At 36.2% G+C, this 26,637-nt stretch overlaps 1 protein-coding gene and 1 long non-coding RNA gene across 4 annotated transcripts in view; one reads left to right on the top strand and one right to left on the bottom strand.

Annotated features, from left to right (window-relative positions):
* The window catches only part of LOC111055462 (transmembrane and immunoglobulin domain-containing protein 1), a 386,768-nt gene that overhangs the window by 202,513 nt on the left and 157,618 nt on the right, over positions 1 to 26,637 (bottom strand). The window lies entirely within an intron of this gene.
* LOC120353032 lies at positions 19,552 to 22,338 on the top strand. The gene is made up of 3 exons (XR_005572150.1): positions 19,552 to 20,244; positions 20,565 to 20,657; positions 21,066 to 22,338. It is a non-coding gene; the product is annotated as an uncharacterized LOC120353032 (long non-coding RNA).

Genomic DNA, 26,637 nt, shown 5'->3' with positions numbered 1-26,637 from the left:
GAGAGAGATTAGATTGGATTTATTTTTTTTAATTCAAGAAATTCTTTCTTTATCTATTATATTTCTTTATTTATCGTATGTATGTTACATTAATTACTGGCTTATACACTAATTCACATCAAATGACGGTAGTGCTAATTATTCGAATAATTATATAAAATTAATCAATGAGAATGAAGATTGAATGCAATTGGAATAACGATAGTAAAATATTGTGATGTAACTTCATAAATCGGTGTGGTTTAACAAATAATTGTCGATTCTCTAAGAAGGATATAAAATAATATCCTTCTCATCAACACACGACCGGGAACGAGAGAGAGAGAGTGAGAGAGAGAGACAGAGAAATGAGTCTTGAATGAGGAAGGGAAAGTGTTTGTGGGGAGGAATAGTGAGAAAAGGGAGAGAGTAGTAAGGGATTACATGTGAGTTTCGCAGCTGAAATAGGGAGTTGGGAGAGACGGATGCTCAAAGATGCAATATAGTGGAAGGAGAATGATGGAGAGAAGAGTACGAGTGAGAGGGTGATGGGTTATTGAGAGGCCAGGACTCAAAGTTCGAGCAAGTTATAGCTAGACCGTCTCCTAAGACCTGAACCTGGATTATTAGCTGCATCACTTTGACTTTGAATGGGACCAGTGAGGATATATATTATCATGTTTCCACTATCTTCTCACCCTCTGTATCTCTCTCATCCAGTATCATCTCGTCCATTTTCTCCTTTTATTGTCTTCCCTATTTCTTCTTCTCGTCCCCCGCTTCCCACGTTTTCTATCATAACTGTACTTGAATCTCTAATTCGGTATCATCTATTGCATTCCTATGTTCTTCCTTTTTTTTTTCTTAAACTTTACTGGAATTACTCATGTACTATCTCTTTTTGTCAATGTTCCTCCTCCTTCATCATTTTTCTCCTCTTCTTTTCATTTTCCTTCTTCTTCTTCCTCTTCCTCTTCTTCTTCTTCTCCCTCTTCTTCTTATTCTTCTTCTTCTACTTCCCATTCGTGCCATTCACTTTATTTATATCTACTCAACACTCGCGTTTCATTCTCTTCCTTTTGCATCATCTTCTTCTCCCTTTTCTACTATCATTTCTTCTTCTTTCTCTTCTTCTTCTTCTTCTTCTTCTTCTTCTTCTTCTTCTTCTTCTCCTTCTTCTTCTCCTCCTCCTTCATTTTCCTCTTCCTCTTTTTCTCCTTTTCTCCTCCTCTTTCTTCTTCTGACATTTTTTTCCTCCTCTCCATCAATGACTCGAAATGTTCCCATCAATGAGCCTAGAATACTATCTACTTTTCATGTTAATAGGGGAAATATCTCATTCCCGAAAATCATACGGTGACGTATAGCCAAACTATAATTACTAGTAGTTCTGTGAACAGTGAACTTCAAGCAGTTTTCTCATCCACAAGCAAAGACCTTATGCATCTTTGAGGTCTTTGTCCACAAGTATCTGATATCACCTGTTCTAGTTGATTCAGTTGAATCACAATCGACAGTTGAATCATAATTTACTCTTTGAAAACTGTAATATGTTTTCTTCAAGATAAAAAACTCACTAATGTTAATAAACTCAGTTCACGTTTGAATTTGTATCCCATAAGATTTATCCTGTTCTGTAATAATCTTTCCCTACAGCTACCTCGGAATATTGCTGTTCCTGTACTGATTACAATACCAAAAGATTCACTTTTCCGCTCTAGTGCGGGAAATTTTTTTTCTGCACTCGAGATTTGCAACATGGCAACACAAAATAGTTGGTGGGTTATATGGAGGATGAGTGCACGAAAACAAAGATCAAGTTGGTAACAATGACTGTGGTTAGATTTAGATAAGAATCATTTCAATGGCTACCCTACATTCCTGATAAAATCCCAATCTAGAAATCCAAAACAAGAATGATATTCATCAAAATCATAATAAAATAATAATGATTTACCAATTCTTATCATTTAATAATGAATAATAGTTCTTTTCCATTGAAAATTATTATTCCCACTGCAAGAAATTAGAAAAGTAGCAAATATAGCCTACATTATAAAATTCGAATTTTGAGGTTGAATGATTATCGTTCGATATTCATATAAATGAAAAAAATAGAAAACATTACAATACTACAATAAATATTCTGTGTTGTCTATGTTATTTTTATAAATATTTTTCAGTTTACTTTGAGCATTTTTCTCGGTAATTTGAGCAAAGGTCTAAATTTCTGAATCCTGTTTCAGTAGTTGGATGAAACAAACTTAGGTACGATTCTTTCCGCTAGGTCACGCGCTTGTCGGTTCAGCCATCTTGCAGCCATCCCAATCAGCTGTTGGCCTGTATTTTGAATGCGAATTTTTTGCTATATCTGTATTTTTTCCAATTCTTGAATGAATAAAAATAAGAACTTTGGCTGAGAATTTCCAACTTCAATTGGATTATTAATTTTCAAATGAATAAAGGTTGTTATTAATAACAGCATCACACAAACATTTGATGGATTTCAGCCATAATTTCACCCATAATCATTTAATCAACCACTTCTCATATTCAATGGTATCTGTAGGAAAAGTTTAATGTGAAATACGTGAGCAAAGTTCCTCTGCTGCACTCAAGAAACCATTCTCGCCTACGGCTCGGGCGTAAACGTTTCTTTCGGTGCAGCAAACTGTCACTTTGCGTACTAGTTGCACAAATAACTATTCCATCTGATAAAAATATTTTTTAACTATTTTTTTCAATCAAGAATATTATAATTTCTCCAGCATCATCTTGTTAATTTGATCACTTTTTTCCAATCACCTATTGAATTTGTGTAATCACATCTGTGTAATGCATGCAATGAATAATCCACTTGTCTGCTGATTGATTATGAATAATTATGTAGTCTAATTGATCCAATCTTCAAAGTAGATGATATATTGTTATCAGAGTATAAAGAAATTCCTTTTTTTTCATATTATCCTTTAAATGTAAAATTACAAAAAACCTTGTGTATACATCAACGACCAATCGAAAAAGGAGTATTACTGCCAAATCTCATCGGATTCTATCAACGCGTTTGGTCTTAATTGCGTTACATACAGACAGACAAAAGAAAATTCAAGTTAAAACGTAGACATCACTACGTTCGGTCAATAACACAAACATGTACTGACATGCAAGCTTCCTGCTTCTGCTGTACAATAATTAAAATCAAAACATTCAAATAATACTAGTAGTTCTGATAACAGTAGACCTCGCGCTTAAGTTATAATTGACCTGTTATTATGTTTTCTCAAAAAATGGATAATTCATCAATTAAAAATGTCTAGGAAAAATCCTAAATAAACATAGAGCTTTCTGTGCTATCATACCGTGACGTTCCGTCCCGGTGTGAGGGTTGTTATAGGGTCTGGATGCAACTGTCTACAACGTTGATGGAAAAATACATTTTTAAGATGTTTGATGTTTTTGAACGGGTGGTACTATAGTCCACTAGACAGCTGATTTATGATGAATAATTCTAAGGTCTGATTTTTACTTTCCTTGCCCTATTACCATAGGTAAGGAAAGTATTGCTTTCCGAGAAAATTAAGGTACCCCGATTACCAGATTCGTAGACATATAAAAATATAAACATAAAGAGAAATGCAAAACCGTCGACTTGAATCTTAGACCTCACTTCGCTCGGTCAACAAGAGTCTTGCCATTTATAAGCTAAAATCTAGCCTCCTCACTTATTCTTCAACCTTTCAAACCCTTGAAGTTCATTCATCTTTTGGGTCGTGTTTATATTCCAAAGTTTGCTTTTTTTCAGTTTGTGAATTTTGGGGATGAGATATTTAGTTTTTTCCTTGTTCTCTATAATTGCACAACTCTGATACCCCCATACCCCCAATAAATTACTAGAAAAACAGGAGAAACACTACATTTGAAGTGAAGATGAAATAAAAAAGTCTTAGTCTCATTTATGAACAAAAATAAAACTATAATCAATAGAATAAACTTCTGATAAGAAAATTGTTTTTAAAATTTATATACTATCATAGAGTGGCATCGATTATCACCGCGACTTACTCTCACGTTCATTTGCATTTTGTATCAAGTAACATGAACTCATTCCATCTATTATTACTCAGAAAACAGACTGGATCTGGAAATCTGGTGAGGTTTATTCTCTTGAGAGATTTCCAATGAGTGTGAGAATGGATGTAGGCTAATACTGGGGACTTTATACCGCTTCTTATACACCTTCTCCCACGTTATGTCATTTTTCTCCATTCTTCTTATTTCTTTCACTTCTTTTTCTTCTTCTTCTTCTTCAATTTTAAAGGGCAGTAGGCTCTCCGATTGGCTGATTATCAGCTGGTTCCCGAATGCCAACCCAATCAGCCAATCAGAGAGCTTCCTGCCCTGCCGACTAGTTTGTGATCGACTGGAAAAATGCCTAATATGGTATCGCCCTGAATGTGACAATACATGAGGAATTTTTGGATTGAATTGAATTGGATTGATTTTTCTTCCAACAAAATACAGCATACAATGTACATTTATACAATGTATACATAATATGAAAAGTATAAGTACAGAATTACTGAAACTACGCTCACATGAACCTTAAGGTTTGTTTGTGAGTCGTGATTTCAAAAATTATTATAATAAAAAAAAATGAAAATAAATAAATAAGAGGAGATCAAACTTCAAAATATTAAAAACAATTGAGAAAACATTGATATATACTTCTAAACAAGGTGAAAAATATTTGAGTATAATATTACAAATGGAAAACAGAGCATAATAATACTATATGAAGAAATAAAACTCTTGATAATTCTACAACTGAATATTATGAAAAATTGCTTAAAAGGGATATAGAAACTGAGAAAAAAAACACACACACACACAGACACATTCATGCAAAAGATTGGATTGGATATTATCATTATTATTAAGAAATTTTAAATTATTATTTCGGGATTACTGATTGATTATATCAATGTACTATTTCTATGGTTTTTTTTAATATAATGTAAAACTTGACTCCTACAGTTAAACCTTCTCTAGGAGGTTTTGGAGAATTCATATTTCGTCTGGTTTATAATTTTTGAAATTTTCCACTGAAAAGGAATTTTCTTATCTTTTGTCATTCTTGCTTCTTTTATTATTCTTCATTTGTTTTGTTTGTAAGATCTCTCTTCATGAGTGTATTTTGCATTTTTGTTTGCTATATTTTCTATAATAAACTCCTTCCTTCTGGGTGTACCAGGACGAAGGAAAAAGGAAAAAGATTATCATTATTATTATTATCATTATTATTATTACCATTATTATTAGATCCAATGAAATACTGTAGAGGGAATGAAGCGTTCTTACTATTAGATCCTGCTATCTCATTAATTGTCCTACAAAACATTTTTGGATTATTAGTTGATTCCATTATTTTCCGCTTGAAGTATTCTTTCTTAGTGGTTCTCAACAGTTTGCCCAATAAACTACGATATTAATTGAATTTATTGATCACATTTATATTGAAAGGATGTCTTTTCATCAATTTACTAAATTTATTTCTTTTAGAGATAGATTTAATGAGCCCATTGGTAATCCACGGTTTCAGTTTTTCATTATTACGACAATTAGACGAAGAGCAGCTGTGTTGCAGCCTTGTTATGAGTGATTTTTAGTGATCTGTCATCTTGAGGCTTTAGGACAGTACGAGCAGAATGGTCAATTCGATTTGTAGAAAATTTCAGCTCGCTGACAAACGTCTTTCTATCAGCGTATAGAAATAGTCAATTAATCAAAGTGCCGGTTGCACTAAGTCTGTTAAGTTTTGATTGTGATTGATTCCACGAGAACGAATCAGGAAAGCCGTCTTTTCAAAAAAGCCTCCTGAAATGGAATCAAATATATTGCATAATCCTATTTAATGGTTTTCATTTTTTCATTCTATATTGTATTTTACTTTTTTCTTTATAGCCATTTTTTTCATTCTAATTATGTTTTTTGGGACAAATAAAGATTTGATTTGAAAATAAGGGGAATTTTTAATAGGAGTTGGGACCGAACTCTAAGACAGAACTCTAAGGCCCCCCTTCTCGTGAGAGGTATGGAATTTTCTTGTTGTTTCTCATTTTCACTTTCTTATGTTATAATATTTTGAACATCAGTGGAGAAACATTTCAAATATGACTTCATGGGTAATGAAATTGTTCAGAATTCAAAGACGAACCCCAATTTGACACTGGTTTTTGATAAAATCGAAACAATAGCAAGTTAGTAGCTTAATCCCGAACTTGAACCTGCCTCCTAGCAGGTCTAAGTTGGAGTCTGAAATCATCATTTTTGGTCCTGAGATTATCACCTTTTAGCCTGATCCCGATCTCAGAAATCCACCGAGATTATCTTTCAAACCAGAGTTGATCTATGCTTGAACTCAGCTATCCACAGAGATTAATTTTCAGCCTAGACTGGAGCTCAGCAACCAATTTTCAGACCGCAGGTTTTCCCCTGCGATAATTGCCGGTCGGCCAACTTTTGAGCTCGAGCGTGGTTAATCCCCATCTCAGCAAACCGATTTTTGATCTGCGGCGCAAAAACCGGTTTAAGACAGTATAACTTAATAAACCCGGGTGTCCTACGGAGAGGTTTACAGGTTTGATTTTATATTACGTGCCCATTCATGCACCAAACGTTTTCAAATTTTACACAGTTTACAAAGAAGGTTCTGAAAATATTCTGGGAAAAACTCAACTCCCTAACCTTTGTAGAAACAAAATGGCGGCAAATTGAAAAACGATACTTTGAAAACATTAAAAAGGTGTTTTGGTTGAATAAAATATTTTCATCGTTGCACTTTAGGGCAATATAACTCTTGAATAAAACATTTAGAACAAGGCCTAATAAAAAACCTCGAAAGTCCAAAATTATTGAAATTGGAACACATCCACAGCAATACACTGATAACAGCGCTTAAGAAATGATTCGTAAGCTCTTACAAAGAAATTCCGCGGTATCCGGAGAAGTTCCTCTTCTATTGATCGTTTCAGTTCCACATTATTATTGAATTTATGGGTATAAACATTCTCCTTCAAGTGAACACATAGAAAGGAGTCACAAAAATTCCAATCTGGTGATCACCGCGGCCAATTCAAAAAATCACTCTCACGACAAATCCAACGGCTATGAAGTTTGTCATTTAGTAATATTGCTTAACATGATTTGCGAAATGAGGAGGAGCACCATCTTGTTGGATGATTGCTTTATCTATTCCTAGTACCATCAAATGTGGCAATACTATTGCAACGTAGTAAACAATAGGATAATAACTCATGAAGGTAGTAAGCGAATTGGTAAAATTTTCAATCTGCTGCCATTTTGTTTCTACGAAGGTTGAGGAGCTGAAATTGTCCCAGAATATTCTCAGAACCTACTTTGTGAACTTTGTAGAATTTGAAAAAAAATCAGTGCAAGAATGGGCACGTAATATAAAATCAAACGTGTAAGCCTCTTCGTGGGACAGCCTATACATAGAATAATATCGCTACGGAATAGAATCATAGTTGGTACAGAATAGTCAATCAGCAATTAGACTGAGAAATCAATATCATAATCATGCAAGGAACAATAGTAAAAGAAGGGATATCAAGAATATAATCATCCACACAACATTCACACAGACCACCAGACTAGTTGCAAGCGCCAACCACACGCTACCCTCGCCATTGATTCTTCTCTGATTGGCTCTCTTGAAATTAACCACGGTAATTTAACTGGCTTCTGTGCAAGCAGGCCAAAATGTTGTTCTTTATTGCATAGCTATTAAGTGACACCAATATTCACCGCTCTGTATGAGATAAGTTGAGACAGGGAGACAATATCGGTGTTGCCAAATTGTGCGGAATTTTAATTTTTCACATTGTAACGCTCGTTGGGGGGTTCTGACAATATTTGAGCAATGCCCAAGATGGAGACGTCACACATAAGAAAAATCTTATACTGAGTCCTCTCTGTATTATAACCTCAAACTTGTAAGTGTGTGAATGAACACTATGAAACACCATATTGAGTGAGTTAGTACAAGATCTAATACAATCGTCCAAATCGCAGGAGGCATGAACTCTCGCTCACCCTTGATTCGTCCAATGACTGATTGTATGCGAATGATATGCTTTTGCAAGTGTAGGTTGTAGTGTAGCGATTGCTAGACACTAGGTCCGTTGACCTTGAACTATTACTTGTGTTGAAAACAGTATAATAAAATCAAACAGGTCGAGCAAAAACCTTGATGCATATAATTTGTGGGACTGTGCCTCTTATAAATTTTGAAGGTCCAGGACAGGTTCGAAGGAACAAATACCGTTCACAAAATATTTCGAGAACAGAATCTTTTCGAACTTTATGCTCTACTGTGTGAAATTATTACTGCAGTTGTTTCTGCTCTGTAGTAGGAAATGTATTCCTTAGTTGAGGTTGGGCACAGATAAAAGATGATACATAAGCAGGTAAGGACAGAGAATATAATATGATCTCGATCTGACCTCACTCAATATTTCCACTTAGATCTGTTCCTTTATCCAGATTTGGATCAATTATTCCAACGATCGTTTTTGATCGGCTCCTAACAAGTATAAACGTGCCAGGCACAAAATCTGAAGGGCTGAAGAAATAATCGAACTTAGGAAGCAGAATATTGAATTTGAAAAATAATGAGCAATAATAATAATTAACAAACAGTGAAATTTTAGAATTTGATAAACAGGTTTGAACAATTTAATGTCGACAGACTAAATTGGATTTGTGCTATGATGCTTTGCTATCATGCACGTTTTTTACAAAGTTTAAAAATTCTTATAATTCAATTGAAATTCTAAAAATGATTCAACCAAGATGTTACAATATTTGAGACTCAATGAAGGTCGTGGTTCAGGCAGATGACGACAGTTAAACGACCACAAAAATGTCACAATTCTGATTCAGTATGATTCTCATACTAAGTGTTCTTCGATGTGGCCAAATTATTTAACGAAGTAAAATTGAAATAATTTCTGTACTTTTTCGGAGCGAAGTGTGGGCCCCATAAAATAAAAAGAGAACTCACGGTGATCCTTCCTGGTGTAGTGATTTCTTTAAATTGATTTATAATCGGTGGCTCGTCCAAACTTCAGTCTTCAGCACGTGGGGATTTTTGAAATCGATTATTTGCTTAACCAATTAAATAATGAACAATTAAAATTTGGATTTATAAAAGCGATCAATTGACAAAATAATTTGAAATTTATTGATAAATAATTTCGCCTTGAGTATTGGTTTACAAATAAAAATACATGAATTAAACGAACAAGAATCTCACTAGAAAAATGGTAACTTTTTTGAGATAATGGTCTTTACGGTGAAGGCATCAGAAGGGAAGTAGTGTCTCGCTTCTCTAAACTTTTGGTTGAACAGTTCCGTCTTACTTGATTTGCATAGAAATTCTGCTATTTGTGGAATTAGTATGACGTAAACATTACGTCAGAGATGAGTAAGAAAATAGTTCTTGTTTTACAATGAATAAACTCAAATCATCTGCCTCCATGAGTGAATGAATTTTCTTCATATTTCCACTCATACAACGTACAATGTGTTACCACATATTATGATAAGACCAGTTCAGTCTCTGATAACAAATTAGAATACCATGTTTGAATGTCATCCCTATTAGGTGTTATTTTTCTGACCTATGATTGGCCATTCGATAATTTCAAAATTATTATAAATATTAACATTCCATATAGAAGATTCTTATCACAATCATTGATAACAAAAATGAACATTACTATTCTTATCAATGATAATGCTTGTATCATGATCTTGCTCGCTTTTATAATATCCAACATGTTGTACATTTCCGTTAATAAATAATTTTTCGCCACACTTGGATGTAATGAGCTGGTTTTCGTGCGACATATGGAGGCCGAAAGTGATTGTTTTCTGACCAGGCCGGTAAAATTTTTACGGCCCCAGGGCTGTAAAATAACTTCGAAGTCAGCTGATTCTGATTTGATGTGAACGTGTTTACAAAATAGTTCACGAAAAGGAATCAGTTTATGCTTCTAGAATTGAATAAGTATTCTGCAATAAGATACTATTATTTTATTTGGATGAATATAATACAGATAAGATATATATTATAAACTATTCAAATTCGACTTTCAGAGTAGGATAGAACTTCTAACCTAAACTTCCGAAGTCAACGACAACAAGCATTGTTGACGTTGACATTCAGATTGGCCAAATTTCAAGTGTGCTAAAACAGCTGATCAAAAAACTTTTCATTATTTGTGTTTATTATTCAAGAATCAAAACATTTAAAATAATATCATCTTATTGTAATTTGGAAGAATAAAAATTATAAACTCAACCTCTTACATAATTGAACATAATCTTTTAGGTTATTTATACAAATCAGAATGAAAAATGAAAATACTTGGACAATTTCCTGATATTCAGATTACCTCAGATTTGCTAGAGCTATGACCTTCCTGTTTTGCTTTCGGAAGTGCCTAATAAACAATTATTCTCATATTTATATTGTTGATTTTTCTGTGTGGCGAAAAATAACGTTCTCACCATGGGCAGAAATGTTTTTCCGGCTCTCAATCTTTTCTAGTCCTCGGCCTACGGCCTCGGACTTGAAAACCGATTTCGAGCCGGAAAAGTCTCATTTTCGGCCCTAGGTGCGAAATATACTATTGCAATAAGATACTATCATTCTATTTGGATAAATGAAATACAAATAAGATATTATAAATTATTCAAATTCAATTTTCAGAGTATAATAGAATGTAACCTCAAACTGTCGTTTAATTGTACTGCGTTTAATCGTTTATCACGAAACCTGGTGGATAATTTTGGAACTACTTGGGCAATATACATGGTGCTGAACGTTTTTACAAATAATTGTTTATGTAACGGAATCAGTTTATGCTCCTAGGATTGAATAAAGTATTCTGCAATAAGATACTATCATTCTATTTGGATAAATGAAATACAAATAAGATATTATAAATTATTCAAATTCAATTTTCAGAGTATAATAGAATGTAACCTCAAACTGTCGTTTAATTGTACTGCGTTTAATCGTTTATCACGAAACCTGGTGGATAATTTTGGAACTACTTGGGCAATATACATGGTGCTGAACGTTTTTACAAATAATTGTTTATGTAACGGAATCAGTTTATGCTCCTAGGATTGAATAAAGTATTCTGCAATAATATACTATCATTTAATTTGGATGAATGAAATACAGATACGATATAAATATTATAAACTAATCAAATTCGATTTTCAGAGTAGAATAGAACTTCGAACCTAAACTTTTGAAGTCGATGCCAACAAGCATTGTTGACATTGACATTCAGATTGGCCAAATTTCAAGTGTGATAAAACAGCTGATCAAAAACTCTTCATTATTTGTGTTTATTATTCAATAATTGAAAAAATTATAATAAATATTTCCTGATATTCAGATTACCTCAGATTTGCTAGAGCTATGACCTTCCACTTTTGCTTTCGGAAGTGCCTAATAAACAATTATTCTCATATTTATATGTTGATTTTTCTGTGTGGCGAAAAATAACGTTCTCACCATGGGCAGAAATGTTTTTCCGGCTCTCAATCTTTTCTAGTCCTCGGCCTACGGCCTCGGACTTGAAAACCGATTTCGAGCCGGAAAAGTCTCATTTTCGGCCCTAGGTGCGAAATATACTATTGCAATAAGATACTATTATTTTATTTGGATGAATATAATACAGATAAGATATATATTATAAACTAATCAAATTCGATTTTCAGAGTAGAATAGAACTTCGAACCTAAACTTTTGAAGTCGATGCCAACAAGCATTGTTGACGTTGACATTCAGATTGGCCAAATTTCAAGTGTGCTAAAACAGCTGATCAAAAAACTTTTCATTATTTGTGTTTATTATTCAATAATTGAAAAAATTATAATAAATATTTCCTGATATTCAGATTACCTCAGATTTGCTAGAGCTATGACCTTCCACTTTTGCTTTCGGAAGTGCCTAATAAACAATTATTCTCATATATATAATATATATATATATATATATATATATATATATATATATATATATATATTATTAGGATGACCTATTCCACCCTCTAGGTTTCCTAATAATTGCGAAGTATTGCTACGACGCGGACTAGCTACAGTCGGATATGGGTCGGGGTCAGTAGCCGTACTGACAGGTGGAGATACCGGACCTACACTTCTCCCTCTATCCTGATTCTTTACCCTCTGCTTCTTTCGCGAGATTTTTACTTTCAGGGGAAGAGTGTTTGCCCGTGGCGTTACTGGCCAATTCGGCCCTCGGCCTTTGAAATACAGGGTGGGTTTTAAGGGATATTAAGATAACCCTACACAAGGAGACGGATCTGACTATCAGATCCCTACCAATAATTCTATTTATAATGGTAGTACGCAATCTGAACCAACTGCGAATTGACGGCGAGCAAGCTGTACCTGCAAGCCCGGGATGTAGGTTTTCAATGGGGTTTAAGGTGAGGGCTATAGAGAATAGGGTGCAGGGTATGAGGTATACGGTATAGGGTATAGGGAACAGAGAATCAATAATAAGATTATTATTCTCTACAGCAAATAAATGTCTGCTCGATAATCCGCAATCTGAGAATTGCGCTCTAGCTCTCAGCAAGCTGGACCTGCTAGCTAAATACAGTATATCAATCTCAATTATGTGGTAATTAAAATTTAGAGGATAAGGTTTTAGGTGTAGGATTTCTGAATCGCGAGCCTGCAGCTGCGAAAGGATTTTCAGCAATTCTGGAACTGCTAAACAGGATTTCCGCACTAGTCTGATGACTGCGCGCCGGTTATTAAGGGCCAATCTGTAACTGCCCTTAAGGGTATGGGAATCACTCTCAATCGTCCGAAACGCTTTTAAATTAATAGTCAGTATGTCGACTATTATGAGAGGATAGAAAAGATTTTTCACAGACACAGTCTGTAGAATAATATCGGGAAGACAACAGTCTGTCGTTGTCAGGGTAGGAAAGGATTTTTCCAGGATTTTCCACAAGGAAAAAATCGAGTCAGAGACTCCTAATTCAGGAAAAGATTTCAATAGACTTTCCCAAGTAATTGCCAGTCTAAGGACTACCACAAGATCGATCTCTAATTTGCAACTGAGATCACGGGAAAATTCGTGAATTTTCCACAGGGAAAACCAGCAAATAATATTTGCTATTAAAGAAGACAGGTTTCTAAGAATATTAGAAAGGATTCGCGGGTCTGAAAACCCGCGACTAGGACGATCTCGAATCTGGAACTGAGATCAGGAAGGATTTTAACACAGGAAGAATTAAGAGAAAGGATGCCGCAGTCTAGAAACTTCGGCGAGGAAGTCCTCAAGCCGTACCTGAGAGCTAGAAGGATTTTAGAATAGGGAAAGTGAAGAGAAAGAAAGAGAAAGGACGTCGCAGTCTACCAACTTCGACAAGGACGAACTCAAGCTGTACCTGAGTTCTCAAGGAAATGATTGGAATTTCCTACTTGGAATTACAGCAAGTCAGAAACTGCTAAGCGAATTTAAAATACAGGGCCTCTCTATAGTATGAAAACTAAGCAAGGAAAATTTACCATAAATGATAATAATCTCTCTACAAGGATAAAGATTAATCGAGAAAACTTTTCTCAAAAGAAACAGGGATTTTCCCACAAGAATAAAAATTAATTGAGAAAAACTATCTTTAAAAAGGACAGGGATTTCCCTACAAGAATAAAAACTCAATGGAGAAAATTACTCTTTAAACTAAAGGCCACCTTACTACAGAGAAGGAAAAATACACGGACTACCAGTCCTGACATACAGTTACCTGAATCGACGTGGATACTGATACAGAGAATAGCGAACCGATTCCCACTTCCCGTATTATAATTAAAAACGTCGTGAAGCGACAGAGTCGAGGCTTATAAATTAAGCCCTCAAAAATAATCCGCTTTAAGAGCCTAGCTAAATTTCCCCACTCAACTATTGTGCGCAAACTTGAGATCCCTTACAGGTTTCAAAACCAAGGATAACTCATTCACTCCCAGTGATACGAGTTTAGGGAAAATAACAACAAGAAAGAAAATCCCCCAGGAAGTTCTATCTTCAAATACAGTCGGCAATTCGACATACAATATTCCATTCACAAATACAGAATAGAATATTAACCACTGGTACACCACTATTAGGAGCGCCGCTCGAACGCAGCCGTACACGAACCCGTTCACCGAACAACTGCTTCTGTCTGGTCTTCTTGGAGCGCACCGGGTCGCTGAAAATTAGGAGGCGGGGGAAAAGAGCTTCCTGACCAATGAGAGTCTGAAAAGACGATCACGCCACTGGTCATGTGACAGGGTTTGATTCAGCTGCTCCTGAAGTTAAGGTGTGCAGCAAATGATGACAATACTGCTGATTCATATAGTAGATTAGGCCGGTAACAATATTTCTATTCCAGAAATTTCATGAAGAGCGATACTGACTCAACTCGGTAGCCGAGTGGTAAACAAGATCTGGAAATATCTGGTTAGATGAATCCGCTGCTGATGATTTAAAGGGTTGACGGCGATGGTGATAATGTGCATGTGCACAACTGAAAATCTAACAAAATATATCTGGAAGTCGATCCAATTCTAATTCTAAAACAGAATAAATTCGCTAAATTACGCTGGACGACGGCTCTCTATCCGTCACAAAAATTCACTTTGTGACACCCCACTCCTACTAAGGAGGGGGGGGGGGGTTGGCGATGAGAAGAAAATACAGCATCCGAGGTACCGGTTGACTCCTCGAAGCTGAAAAGAAGAATAATTAGTGCAGTAGGTCAGGCTTCCCAAGCCACAAGATAAGCATGACCTAACGCTGAAAAGAAAACAACCTGTTGCTCCAACTATTGTACAGCAATTAGCAATAGACTTCATCGCTTGTTATCTCCCGATAACCCGATAACGACAGCCCCTGGCTGAAAGTAGCTGTATAATAATCTGAAAGAAAAGGAAAAGTAAAACGGCGCAGCACCTGTGAAGAATGAAAAGAAAAAGAAGAAAAAGATAAAAGAAGAAAGAGAACCATTCACCCCTCATACGTGACACATTAGAAATCTACCTATTTCTTTCGCTCTTCTCCATCGGCTCCTATACTGTTGACAGCTGGAATACAATGAATTGTTTCCAAAATCATTCACGTGAATCGTTCATAATATTTGCTATTAAAGAAGACAGGTTTCTAAGAATATTAGAAAGGATTCGCGGGTCTGAAAACCCGCGACTAGGACGATCTCGAATCTGGAACTGAGATCAGGAAGGATTTTAACACAGGAAGAATTAAGAGAAAGGATGCCGCAGTCTAGAAACTTCGGCGAGGAAGTCCTCAAGCCGTACCTGAGAGCTAGAAGGATTTTAGAATAGGGAAAGTGAAGAGAAAGAAAGAGAAAGGACGTCGCAGTCTACCAACTTCGACAAGGACGAACTCAAGCTGTACCTGAGTTCTCAAGGAAATGATTGGAATTTCCTACTTGGAATTACAGCAAGTCAGAAACTGCTAAGCGAATTTAAAATACAGGGCCTCTCTATAGTATGAAAACTAAGCAAGGAAAATTTACCATAAATGATAATAATCTCTCTACAAGGATAAAGATTAATCGAGAAAACTTTTCTCAAAAGAAACAGGGATTTTCCCACAAGAATAAAAATTAATTGAGAAAAACTATTCTTAAAAAGGACAGGGATTTCCCTACAAGAATAAAAACTCAATGGAGAAAAATTACTCTTTAAACTAAAGGCCACCTTACTACAGAGAAGGAAAAATACACGGACTACCAGTCCTGACATACAGTTACCTGAATCGACGTGGATACTGATACAGAGAATAGCGAACCGATTCCCACTTCCCGTATTATAATTAAAAACGTCGTGAAGCGACAGAGTCGAGGCTTATAAATTAAGCCCTCAAAAATAATCCGCTTTAAGAGCCTAGCTAAATTTCCCCACTCAACTATTTGTAGCGCAAACTTGAGATCCCTTACAGGTTTCAAAACCAAGGATAACTCATTCACCCCAGTGATACGAGTTTAGGGAAAATAACCACAAGAGAAAATCCCCCAGGAAGTTCTATCTTCAAATACAGTCGGCAATTCGACATACAATATTCCATTCACTAAAATACAGAATAGAATATTAACCACTGGTACACCACTATTAGGAGCGCCGCTCGGAACGCAGCGTACACGAACCCGTTCACCGAACAACTGCTTCTGTCTGGTCTTCTTGGAGCTGCACCGGGTCGCTGAAAATTAGGAGGCCGGGGGAAAAGAGCTTCCTGACCAATGAGAGTCTGAAAAGACGATCACGCCACTGGTCATGTGACAGGGTTTGATTCAGCTGCTCCTGAAGTTAAGGGTGCAGCAAATGATGACAATACTGCTGATTCATATATAGATTAGGCCGGTAAACAATATTTCTATTCCAGAAATTTCATGAAGAGCGATACTGACTCAACTCGGTAGCCGAGTGGTAAACAAGATCTGGAATATCTGGTTAGATGAATCCGCTGCTGATGATTTAAAGGGGTGACGGCGATGGTGATAATGTGCATGTGCACAACTGAAAATCTAACAAAATATATCTGGAAGTCGATCCAATTCTATTCTAAAACAGATAAATTCGCTAAATTACGCTGGACGACGGCTCTCTATCCGTCACAAAAATTCACTTTGTGACACCCCACTCCTACTAAGGAGGGGGGGGGGTGGCGATGAGAAGAAAATACAGCATCCGAGGTACGGTTGACTCCTCGAAGCTGAAAAGAAGAATAATTAGTGCAGTAGGTCAGGCTTCCCAAGCCACAAGATAAGCATGACCTAACGCTGAAAAAGAAACAACCTGTTGCTCCAACTATTGTAACAGCAATTAGCAATAGACTTCATCGCTTGTTATCTCCGATAACCGATAACGACAGCCCCTGGCTGAAAGTAGCTGTATATAATCTGAAAGAAAAGGAAAAGTAAAACGGCGCAGCACCTGTGAAGAATGAAAAGAAAAAGAAAAAAAGATAAAAGAAGAAAAGAGAACCATTCACCCCTCTACGTGACACATTAGAAATCACTATTTCTTTCGCTCTTCTCCATCGGCTCCTATACTGTTGACAGCTGGAATACAATGAATTGTTTCCAAAATCATTCACCCCTGATCTCCTATCTCGGATCGGTTTTCAATTCTCCTTTCCCACTAAATTCGCTACCGCTACGGCGATTTTCAATTGAATGAGCTACACTATAACCTGAGTTAACTCTGTTCAACTCGCCCCCTCTATATAGGAAACCGTGACAGTACATCCCGTACCACAACTTTATCCTGCCTATTCTTAATATTTAAAGCATTCCCTGTCTCTATATTTTTAGGACAGGGATATAGTCTAATAGGTTCAACCCTCTTATGGAGCCTTACTTTTTTCCCGCTACAGGAGCTTGTTCAGAGATAGGTGAAAACTTTTCAAGTTTTCTTACAGGGGATTATCTACCTTCTCCATCCGGAGACAACTGATAATTACCCTCATCATCCCTACTCCTCAAGCGAATACCATGAGGCTGTAACTCTATTACAGCTCTCATATCACGGAGATTTTTCAATCCTAAAACCATTCGCGATTTTATATCGGGTGTGATAGTACTTTCCATTTATAATTTTTCCCACAAACAATAACGGTAATATGGGCTCCCCCTCTACTCCAAGACGGTTAGCTACTTCAGAAGAGATAAATGTTTTATTGTCGTGTATCAATTGAAGCATTGAGATCCATTCCACCTACTCCCACATGGCATAAATCCCATCTCCATCACTCTCACTCTCCGTCTCTCGCTAGCTACTGTAGCAACTTTTGAGATACAAGACTTAGACATCTCTTCACCTTTTGAGCTACCTGTTACTCCGCTATCAACTATACTAGGCTCCCACTCTACAATTCTGTTACGCATTTGAATATTCATATTATGATGCTTCATAAATGACATACCCAATGACACATCGTGGGAAAGCCCCTCTACAACTACCGATTGAAATGAAACTAAAATATTTTCTACTTTTAAATTAGTTATAATTTTTGTGGAAAAATTATTATACTTCCCATTAGTTAACACTTCATGGTGACTACACTTTTCTTTTCTAACACACCCTACTTGCTCTAACACTTTAAGAGCTTTTCCACTAATACAGGATACCTCTACTCCCATATCTAATAGTGCAATGAATTTTTGCCCTGCAATTTCTACATCAATAAAAATGCGCTCATCCCCCAACTTCGACCTCGTACTTAAAACACGTGATGACTTCACTACAGCGATTCCTGATATCTTATTGGTTTGTGAGACACATTTACAATAATCAAAAATTCCTTTACACTTTTGACAACTAGAAATTTCGGGACAATTCGACTTCCAATGCCCTACTTTATTACAATTCCAACACTTAGGCTCTTGGATTTCTCCTACCCTATTCTCTCGCGTTTTCGGCGCGGCTTTAGACTGAAAATCACTCCGTTTTTCTCCATCATTTTTCGTGTTTTTCAGAGATAACCTCCCGTTTCTCTCTTCAGCACGAATCGCCTCATACTCTCTGGTTACATCTAACAACTCATCTACATTTTTAACCCCTACACTACGAACATATAATCTATACCTCGGTAATAAATTCAAATACAATCTTTGAAGCATCCTATCCCCCTCATAACTACCTAACCGTCTCATTAAGGTAAGCAAGGCTTCGGCATACTCATCAGCCGGTTCGCCCTCCCTCTGCTTCCTTGCAATGATCTGACTCTCAAGGTCGTTACTATAAGAATGAGGATAATAACGGAGTTTAAGATTCTACTGCACACCCACCTAACAAGCTGAAAAATAAGCATATTGCTTACACTCATACCTCAAGAATGGATTGAACTATTTCCTTGAAAGTTTGTAGGACTCAACTATATGCTTTTACAGAGAGCATACGCTTTTCATAATTTCATTATTTCTTCAAGTTTTTCTTATTTTAGCTATTTAAACATGAATTTGCTATTTTGGAAAAGAAGCATCGAGAAACGAATTTGAAAATACAGTGACCTTTAGAATAACAACACAAATCTAAATCCGTTTGAATTTTGTTCAAATTCCTAATAGTTTTGCAATAAACTGAGTCGTTAAATTGCAAATTTGAACCAAAATGAACCGTTACATTGCCAACCTAGTTCGAGGGTTATTCTCCAGAGAGCTCTACTGTTGAAACGTAACCCCCACCACCTACTACTTACATACTAAGACTGCCCAGCAGTGTATCAATGAATGAATTGAATGAATGACCACAAGAAAGAGTGGGAATGGGAGGGGAATAGATGAGAAGTCTGTTACACTCTCTCTGTCTCTCAATTCCAGCTAGCTTTTGCCATATCCATGCCATGTGTGACTTATTAGTTCGTTGAAACGTGACAGTGACAGTTCATCCAGTCATTTGTGATAAGTTACTATGGGTTTTCATTTATAGAACGTTTTGCCTTGTTTATTCTAGACAATCCTTGTTAGTGAATAATACTTTTTCTATTCTATTCCTATTGACTTCGAATTACGTGAAATGTTATAAAAATGTTGAAGTGCATGCGACCAAATTATTTATCATAAAAAATGGACGAAACGCCGAAGCCTCATCAAAGTCGCCGACGCTTTAGACACAAAAGTGGACGCAGATTGAAACTTAGCGCGAAACCGCTTAAACGAAGAGGAACAGCGTTAATTCAATACTGGGCTTCCAAAAGGTAAGCTAATATTTGATACACATCCATAATTTCCTTCATCAAGAACCATAACAATCAATATATCTCCATTTGTAATTTGAGTAATAAAGCTTCAATTCTCAATCGAATATACAATTATACATGTCAACGTTTTTAGAAATATTGAACAGTTTCACGATTCTATGCTATGAAAGCTCAGGGAACTTGGAAAACACCCATTCAAAAAATGTCAATTGTCAATTACGAATAGTGTAATCGGCAGACCTATTTTACACTAATTTTACTGCATTTTCCATAATATATTTTCACTATTTTTTGAATGGGAAATTCGTCATTGCCACCTATGAATAGTCCTATTGATCTTGTTTTTTTTTTTGTAATTCCAGGGGCAGAGGCAGAAGTGAAGCTCAGACCGAAGAGTATAATGACTCCGAAAATTCTACGATAAATACGTAAGTTACCAAATTATTTTTCTGATGTAGATATTCTGTTTCACGTATTTGTTATCAATGTCCAACTATCATAGATTGAAGAAAGCTCGGGTGTATTCAGGATTTACAAATAATATTAAATGTTTTAAAAATAGATTCTTTTTTGCAAATCATAACTGTTATGTTCAATGGACTTTGGTGGTACAGTTTTCTTAGATCCACTATTATTGAATAATTATATGTTTTCATTTCCATTCCGGAACACAGTACTTTCAAGTATGGAATACTGTAATAAGCATTTATGACCGTGAATAACAGTGTCTTTATCTTCTTATTTCCAGGGCCTCTGACGCAGATTTCGTCGCTGAAGAAAGCAATGTCTGTGACACTTGTCCAGAAAACAAAGACGTTTACGACACTCATACAGAAATAATGTAAGTAGAAATCACTGTATTTTTTATTTGAGATTTGTTAGAAAAATATAATTTCTATTTTCCAGTAAAACTGTAAAAGTTTCAGGGATTTCTTTCTAAATATTTTTTGAAATGAAAAGTAAGAAGATTTCCTTCAATAAAAAAAATCAAGTTCGCAAAAACACGCATAAGAGAAAGTGATAGGTCATCAGAAATAAATCATTGGATAGGTCATCATTGGAAAATAAATCCTCACAATGATAAATTGATAGAAAGCAACTACTTCCAATCTGGTGTGGCATAAACGTTATTTTTTATTGAATGAAGGGTGAATTCCTGCAATAGATATTCCATTCTAGAGCTTGTTAGACGACCTATATGTTTTATTCACCAATAATTATTGACAATTTGTTTTTTCTTGTTTTTCAGTGCAGAAGAAAGAAAAAGAACAGAAAGCAGCATCACCAAATTAGAAGGTAGACGAATAGTGGACATCAATTCGTTTATTGTGCAAATTCAACAAATCGATGACTACTTACCATTTCATTGCGGTTTTAAAGATATGGTAGTAGTGAAAGAACGAAATGTAGTTCGCGAACTATTGTATGGGGGCGGTAAAAATTGTTCAGCAATGGAGTATGGGAGGATGAACGAGGAGGCTGCTCTAAAAAAGTTAGTGAGATAGCTGGACAAAAAATTTTGAAATGTGGGCTATTCATTGATGCCGATTTTCCATTTCTGGCAGCATCGCCGGATGGATTATTAGAAGATGGGCATGGTATTGTGGAGGTCAAATGCCCTCAGACAATAAAGGACCTACTCCCAAGGGAAGCAGCAAAGTTGAAAATATTGAAATTTTGCAAAATTGAAGATACAAATATCGAATTGAACACAAACCATAACTACTACTATCAAATACAGGGACAACTCCACATTACGAAACGTCAGTACTGCTTATTTTGTATATGGTCGCCAAAGGGGACAGAAGTTGTTACTGTATACAAAGATGAGCAGTTCTGGAGTTCGAAGATTCTTGAACAAGTGAAAAAATTTTATATGGACTGTGTATTGCCGGAACTTGTTGATCCTCGACACACGCGTTCAATGCCAATTCAAAATCCAGATTGGATTATTGAGGCGCAAGAAGCACGTAAGAAGAAATAATGATGACACAAACATAACTGGAAAATAAAAACAAATATTGTCACATACCACTTATTTATTATTAAAACTTACATTGAAGTATTATTAAAGTAATACTTTATTAAAGTAAACTTACATTAAAGTAATGTACCTAGGTTTCATAATGGCCTAGGCTTACATTACTTTAATGTAAGTTTTAATAATAAATAAGTGGTATGTGCCAATATTTGTTTTTATTTTCCATTATGGAGAAATACCACAACATCTCCTCAAACACAATCAATTATACAAACATAACTATTCTTCCTTTTCTCCTTTTATAGTAGTAGTTATGGTTTGTGTTCAATTCTATATTTGTGTCTTCAATTTTGCAAAATTTCAATATTTTCATTTTTAACAAAATCATTTTTCATTGTTCATTGCACCGGTAAGGGCATTTGTGCAGAGAGAAAAAGAGAAAGAAACGAGTGAGAGCGAGGAGGAGAATGAGAAGATTTAGAACGGAAAGAGTGAGGAGAAGTGGATGGAAAAGAGGGAGAAGAAGAATAAGGGGAAAAGAAGGAGGAAAAGGTGAAGGAGAAATGAGAAAAAGATTAAAAAGAAGGAGGAGAAGGTGAAGAAGGAGGAATAGGAGAAGAAAGAGGAGAAGGTGAAGAAGGAGAACAAGAAGAAGGAGAACAAGAAGTAAGGCTTATTATTTCTCAAAATTCACGTAATATTGTTTGAAGACCATCAAAATATTTTATCGTCTTATCTGTCTCAACTTCCGCTGAAATATATATTTAAAATACATAGAAATATATTTTCAATTACTTCTTTTATATTATTTTTTATATTAATAATACTTTTGTAGATTAATTTTTCCATTTTAAAACAAGTAATGAGTTTGTACTTCTCGCACACATTTTGTGTTTGAGAACACTCACGGAGAAAAATTTTCTTCTGATTTTGATAAATTTGAAGTTGTAGGGTATAATAGTAGCTTCAGTTTCTAGTGTAATAGTAGTTCTAGTAACAGTATAGTGTATATTTATGTGATATTGAATTCCTGGGCTGACTACCTTTAGGATATAATTCAATTATCTTTGACTTATTGTAGTTTATCAATGTAAATTAATAATTAATCCTATTCTATAAAACTAATTTACATTATCTAGCATGTTTACTTGAAGCTACACAATTTTTCCAACAAATCCGTCTAAATTGATTAAAAAATAGCTGGTGAATGCAGCACTTCTAGAGGCTTTAATGTTCCAAGAAAATGTTTAACTGTTATTTTTATTCTTTTTTCTATTTATTTTATTTATATATTTTCAATTTTATTTATTTATCCATTACTATAATCTTTTTTTTCTAATCTTTTCCATACTGTATTCATCTTGTTCAAAAGAACAATTTCATTCTTCCCAAACAGGTTCTGTAACCTATGGGTTATTTCCAATTATTTCATTTTATTTGTATATTCATTTATTATTGATTTATTGTTAATGCAAGTTTGATTTATTGTAAACTGTAGCCTATGTATATTGCTATAATGCTAAAAATTCGATTTAGATTTGACTTGAATTGTACAATTGATTGTAGATTACAAAACTAATAATTTTTTCAATGTATTATTTTACGGAAATAAATTTTATTTGAATTTGTTTTTTTTTCAATTCAGAACCTGACAAGAACTTAGCTTATTTTTAAATTAACAAATGCCTGTTATGAAAGATTTTTCGTTACTCGCTCATTTACAAGGCCAAGAGTCATCAATATAAATAATTATTTTTGTATAACAGATTTATACATACTGTATAACAGTTATAGGCCTACTGATATAATAGAGAATCTAGCAATGATTTTGTTCAAATTGGTGTGAAATAGGTTGGAATGTTGCATTTCAAGATACGAGCAGCACTCATGAGAATAGCTTTGTCCCTTTTCTAGCATTCAATAACGTAGTAGCCAAATATACTTTGTCGTGTCTTGGTTGGAACGTGACTCATTGTTCCAGAACCAGAAATCATGAATGGAGACAGAGGTTTTTGTCATTTCTTTCTCCCTCCTTTTTGTTGCTCACTTGTAGCAATGGTCAATTGGTGGGGGAGACACTTCTAGACTTCCAATATGTCTTTACTCCTCCAAACGAACTCTCTCCAGCGCTGAATCTGTCATAGTGGGAAGTGGCGGAACTAAAATACAAAATTTCAGAGGTGTACAGTAGAATCTTAAATGCCTCTACAAAATCAGCCCACGTCCTCCACTGGGAGCGACGATTCCGCATCCAAAGTAGGGCCCCTCCCTCCATCAGCTCCGGCAAGGCTATAAGAGATTGCTCCCCAGAGATCCCATATGCGCCCTGGAGTTCCGCGAGCCTCTCGATGAAACTGGGAGCATCCGATACACCATCAAAATGTAAATTCCAACTCCTTACCTTGTCGCAGACTTCTCCCTGACTATACGTGCCTGAAGAGCGGGACAGTGCCGGCTCTGTACCTGGTTGAGAGGCAGCAGCGGTCCGGGATCGAAGGTGCTCGACCATCCTCCTCCTCAGCTCCTTCACAGTCCCCGCTGCCGACAGGCCGAGACTCTCTAGGTAGCCGACTGCTTCCTCCTTATTCAGCCGATACACCCACGACACTCTGGGGTCGGCTTCGCGTTCCGCGAGGTCCTCCCGGCGGACCGCCTGTACGACTTCATCATCCTGATGAGTAGTCTCTTCTCCGTGTACACTCATCGCGGATTGGGATTCACCTAAACCCTCTTCGCGATTTTCTTGGGCGCCAGACGTCTTAGCCCCACGATGGGAGACGTCAGTTTTATTAGGATGACCTATTCCACCCTCTAGGTTTCCTAATAATTGCGAAGTATTGCTACGACGCGGACTAGCTACAGTCGGATATGGGTCGGGGTCAGTAGCCGTACTGACAGGTGGAGATACCGGACCTACACTTCTCCCTCTATCCTGATTCTTTACCCTCTGCTTCTTTCGCGAGATTTTTACTTTCAGGGGAAGAGTGTTTGCCCGTGGCGTTACTGGCCGATTCGGCCCTCGGCCTTTGAAATACAGGGTGGGTTTTAAGGGATATTAAGATAACCCTACACAAGGAGACGGATCTGACTATCAGATCCCTACCAATAATTCTATTTATAAAGGTAGTACGCAATCTGAACCAACTGCGAATTGACGGCGAGCAAGCTGTACCTGCAAGCCCGGGATGTAGGTTTTCAATGGGGTTTAAGGTGAGGGCTATAGAGAATAGGGTGCAGGGTATGAGGTATACGGTATAGGGTATAGGGAACAGAGAATCAATAATAAGATTATTATTCTCTACAGCAAATAAATGTCTGCTCGATAATCCGCAATCTGAGAATTGCGCTCTAGCTCTCAGCAAGCTGGACCTGCTAGCTAAATACAGTATATCAATCTCAATTATGTGGTAATTAAAATTTAGAGGATAAGGTTTTAGGTGTAGGATTTCTGAATCGCGAGCCTGCAGCTGCGAAAGGATTTTCAGCAATTCTGGAACTGCTAAACAGGATTTCCGCACTAGTCTGATGACTGCGCGCCGGTTATTAAGGGCCAATCTGTAACTGCCCTTAAGGGTATGGGAATCACTCTCAATCGTCCGAAACGCTTTTAAATTAATAGTCAGTATGTCGACTATTATGAGAGGATAGAAAAGATTTTTCACAGACACAGTCTGTAGAATAATATCGGGAAGACAACAGTCTGTCGTTGTCAGGGTAGGAAAGGATTTTTCCAGGATTTTCCACAAGGAAAATATCGAGTCAGAGACTCCTAATTCAGGAAAAGATTTCAATAGACTTTTCCAAGTAATTGCCAGTCTAAGGACTACCACAAGATCGATCTCTAATTTGCAACTGAGATCACGGGAAAATTCGTGAATTTTCCACAGGGAAAACCAGCAAATAATATTTGCTATTAAAGAAGACAGGTTTCTAAGAATATTAGAAAGGATTCGCGGGTCTGAAAACCCGCGACTAGGACGATCTCGAATCTGGAACTGAGATCAGGAAGGATTTTAACACAGGAAGAATTAAGAGAAAGGATGCCGCAGTCTAGAAACTTCGGCGAGGAAGTCCTCAAGCTGTACCTGAGAGCTAGAAGGATTTTAGAATAGGGAAAGTGAAGAGAAAGAAAGAGAAAGGACGTCGCAGTCTACCAACTTCGACAAGGACGAACTCAAGCTGTACCTGAGTTCTCAAGGAAATGATTGGAATTTCCTACTTGGAATTACAGCAAGTCAGAAACTGCTAAGCGAATTTAAAATACAGGGCCACTCTATAGTATGAAAACTAAGCAAGGAAAATTTACCATAAATGATAATAATCTCTCTACAAGGATAAAGATTAATCGAGAAAACTTTTCTCAAAAGGAACAGGGATTTTCCCACAAGAATAAAAATTAATTGAGAAAAACTATTCTTAAAAAGGACAGGGATTTCCCTACAAGAATAAAAACTCAATGGAGAAAAATTACTCTTTAAACTAAAGGCCACCTTACTACAGTGAAGGAAAAATACACGGACTACCAGTCCTGACATACAGTTACCTGAATCGACGTGGATACTGATACAGAGAATAGCGAACCGATTCCCACTTCCCGTATTATAATTAAAAACGTCGTGAAGCGACAGAGTCGAGGCTTATAAATTAAGCCCTCAAAAATAATCCGCTTTAAGAGCCTAGCTAAATTTCCCCACTCAACTATTTGTAGCGCAAACTTGAGATCCCTTACAGGTTTCAAAACCAAGGATAACTCGTTCACTCCCAGTGATACGAATTTAGGAAAAATAACCAACAAGAAAGAAAATCCCCCAGGAAGTTCTATCTTCAAATACAGTCGGCA

Source organism: Nilaparvata lugens, chromosome 9, assembly GCF_014356525.2.
Source record: "Nilaparvata lugens isolate BPH chromosome 9, ASM1435652v1, whole genome shotgun sequence".
NCBI lineage: Eukaryota > Metazoa > Arthropoda > Insecta > Hemiptera > Delphacidae > Nilaparvata > Nilaparvata lugens.
This window is presented reverse-complemented; position numbering and strand designations above follow the sequence as displayed.